Source organism: Lycium ferocissimum, chromosome 4, assembly GCF_029784015.1.
Source record: "Lycium ferocissimum isolate CSIRO_LF1 chromosome 4, AGI_CSIRO_Lferr_CH_V1, whole genome shotgun sequence".
Taxonomy (NCBI): domain Eukaryota; kingdom Viridiplantae; phylum Streptophyta; class Magnoliopsida; order Solanales; family Solanaceae; genus Lycium; species Lycium ferocissimum.
This window is the reverse complement of record NC_081345.1, coordinates 30,835,199-30,838,611: the sequence shown is the minus strand read 5'-3', so window position 1 is coordinate 30,838,611 and position 3,413 is coordinate 30,835,199. Positions and strand designations below refer to the sequence as shown.

The following is a 3,413-nucleotide window of genomic DNA, read 5'->3' as shown; positions in this document are numbered from 1 at the left end:
ACCATACTCTCCTAACACTATAAGTGGGATTTCTATATAAACTTGCGTATTCTCTAGCCTTGACATCAAAATCTGCACAAATGCATGCTGATGGGTTTTCATGAAATACTCCCCTATCTGGCTTTACCTCCATTGGCTGGCCCATGAAACCTATTTGAGATCGAACTTGTGAGGCAAACTCTTCCAATCTCATGTTATTTCGATTAAGGAACAACTCTTCGCATATGGGCGGATAGTTGGCTTGTCATCGATATATCTCCTGAAACACGAAAGGATTTTTAAGAAGTTTGCCCTTTCCGGAGAAACAGACAAATAAATGAAGTAACATGGTATTTGGATAAAGAATAGGGCAAAGCAAAACTTTTGAAGAAGACCACTGTCTCAAAATTATTTTATAAGACAGAAAATCATGAAGTCAATTAACTGATTTAGGTCGAAAACATCCAACAGCTTACATTCTTCCAACAAGCATTCTTTCCATATTACCATAGTTATTGGATATAAAATCATCACTCTCATCACAAACAATGTAATCTAAAGCAGCCATTCTTGAAGAGAAGGAAGAGAATGGTGCCAATTCCTCCTTGCTGGCAATTTATGTCAAAGAATAAGTACCATATTAACTATAAGTAGGGGTAATGTAAAGACTAATGGTTACTTACTGAAATAGGCAGTGACTCACATTTAACATCTTCTACCTCTTTCGTATTTTACCTAGTTGTCTCCTTTCCTTGTATCCTCCTCCATAATAGCATCCGGAGAATGCAAGCATATCCGGTTCCAACCTGGCACACGGTAAATTTGGCAGGAGCCTACTCACATAGACATCATCAAGAAGATATGCAACCAACTTGCGATTTATAACGATAATGCAATTAATAGTCCCTGAGTAATATACAGTTTATAATGCAATTTCGTTCAAACTACAGCCATATAAATACCTGTTCAATGTAAGTGATGATGCTTTCTCCTGTTAACTTTCTTGAATTGAGCCGTATAAATACCAAAACGTTTAATGAATTGAGCTTACCGTCCATAAACGACCAACCATCACAGGAGAAGTAAGGTGTAAGCCTTCTTGATTGAAAGGTTCAGATTTGCAAGAATTTGAAAGGTTCCATTGTAGAATTCCAAGTTGCTTTCCACTATCAATCTGAACAATATCACAACATACGAAGAGATTGGGCTAATCAAAATAGATTTAAGTTTAATTTTATAGATATCAATTAAAATCCAATGAACCTATGTAATTTGTAGTATAACAGATTCTACAGAAAAGTTGTATAATTGACCTCACCATTATCAAAAGAATTGTTATTGACACCATCATTATCAAACAAAAGATTACAACAAAAGGTAGCTTACCATAAAGTGGGAGGCACTTGGACGTTCAAACCTACATTGTCAATCATCATATTGATAGTGAAAAAGACTAACCAGGAAAAACAATTTTTCAAGAAAAATTGGGTATTTTCAGATCGGTATAGCTTTCTCTCTATTCGATTTTGTTGTCTGTGCTTTTGGTAGAACAAACGGAGGAGTGGAAGGGTTTTGCAAAAGGAGAAAATGTTGCACTATTGAAAATCTAATTTTCACCAGCATTAATCATACCAATGTTTACTTTCTCTTGGAGTTAAAAAAATGATATACAAAGAAATTTTGCAACATCATTTGTTTATTCTTATCGTATCATTTCCTCGTACAGTGGTGTAGATAAAGAATGAGGCGCGTAACAGTAAGAAGTACATACCAGTTACTTTGTCTGTTAACTTGATCAAATTCGATGGTCTTATCAACGATTCAATTATTACTCTTGGCAGTGCTGTAGCGGGATATAGATTTGCATAGACGGCGGTCAATTATTTTCGAGAGTAAAAGTGGGAGAATGATTATGCATACAATGTCCCTCTTGCTTTCATTTTTGCTCATAAAGTATGTGCATATTATGACTCACAAGCGGTGCCAATACCGAGTACTTCATCCGACACAAATTATTTCAAAAAAGTTAGCAGAATATCCTAGCTATGATAACTTCTCATGAATGAAGAGGGGAAAAAAGCAAAGCCTCGTGATGAAGTTTAAACATCAATGTAAGCGTATATAGTATAGTGAATTTTGACTGAAAAAAATATATTAACGGGGAAAACAAAGTTGGGGAAAGAGTAGCTTGAAGTTTCGGAGCCAAGTCCATGGGCATTCAGAGAGAGTGGCAGGTTTGGGCACTCAAATATGGGGCAGTAGTAACTCAGAGCCTTGTTCAGAGAGGATGTGGCTGTTGTGGGTATGCGGGACAAAAATGTAAGAGGAGAAAGGAAATCAGAGCGATTAAGGCGTTACCGTAGCGAGCGAGTGGGAGGAAGCAGAGAAGATTAAGGCGTTTTCAAAAGACTTTTACAGCTTGTTTGGATGGTTGTTACCTATTGTATTGTAATGTGTTGTTAGTTTAAATACAATATTTATTTTGATTTTAATTTTAATTTTAATGTATTATTAAATCTGTCGTTACGTAACGACGAAAAGTCTCTTTTTATGTAACAACCGATTTGGTGTTATTGCGTCGTTACCTTATCTTTTCCTCTCATTTTGATTATCTAATAATTCTAGTATATCATTTACCCTATCTTTTTGAGGTAGCTCTATCCGGTACCCTACTTTTCTTGTAAGTTTATCCTTCAGATCGCTGATGTGTAAGATTATGTAACGACGGGAAACGATACAATCTATCCAAGTGTTAATCAAAACAATACAATACGATACAATACAATACATTACAATACAATACGATACATTATGAAACAATATGTAACAACCATCCAAACAAAGTGTTACATTAAACTAAAAAGAGGGCAGGCGTGCGAGCAAAAAAGAGGAGGGCAAGGAGTGACACTTCGGTAAAAATTTTAAGCGAAGGGGCACCTTTCTTTTTGATAAAAATTTGAGTTAAATGGGATTAACTATCAAAAAATTGTGTAAAAATAGATAAATACTATTTCTGAGTTTTAGTTGCGCCACATCACTGGGCTAATGTCCCTGCTTTATATATTTATATAGATATAGATGTTTGAGTGAAATTATCTCAAAGTCATTGTCCATAAAGTGAAGGTTCGTCATACCAGGGTCATATTGTCGGTAACCTGAAGACTTGCCATGTACTGCCTGATCACCTCTCCTTAATACTTCTTCGGCCTACCTCTACCTCTCCTCCAGCCCTCCATTGACAACCTCTCATATCTCCTTACCGGGGGCATCTATATCTCTCTGTTGGACATGTCTAAACCATCTCACTATCGTTTCCCCCATCTTGCCTATCACGGAGGCTACTCCCACCTTGTCCTGAATATTTTTATTTTTGACTATATCTCTCCGAGTAAGCCCACACATCCATCTCAACTTCCTCATTTCTGCAACTTTCA

At 36.3% G+C, this 3,413-nt stretch overlaps 1 long non-coding RNA gene across 1 annotated transcript; it reads right to left on the bottom strand.

Annotated features, from left to right (window-relative positions):
* Positions 1 to 114: 114 nt before the first annotated feature.
* Positions 115 to 2,451, bottom strand: LOC132052253 (uncharacterized). Its single transcript, XR_009413966.1, has 4 exons — positions 1,031 to 2,451; positions 663 to 885; positions 456 to 587; positions 115 to 259 (listed from the first exon to the last, which is right to left on the bottom strand). It is a non-coding gene; the product is annotated as an uncharacterized LOC132052253 (long non-coding RNA).
* Between the last annotated feature and the right edge of the window lie 962 nt (positions 2,452 to 3,413).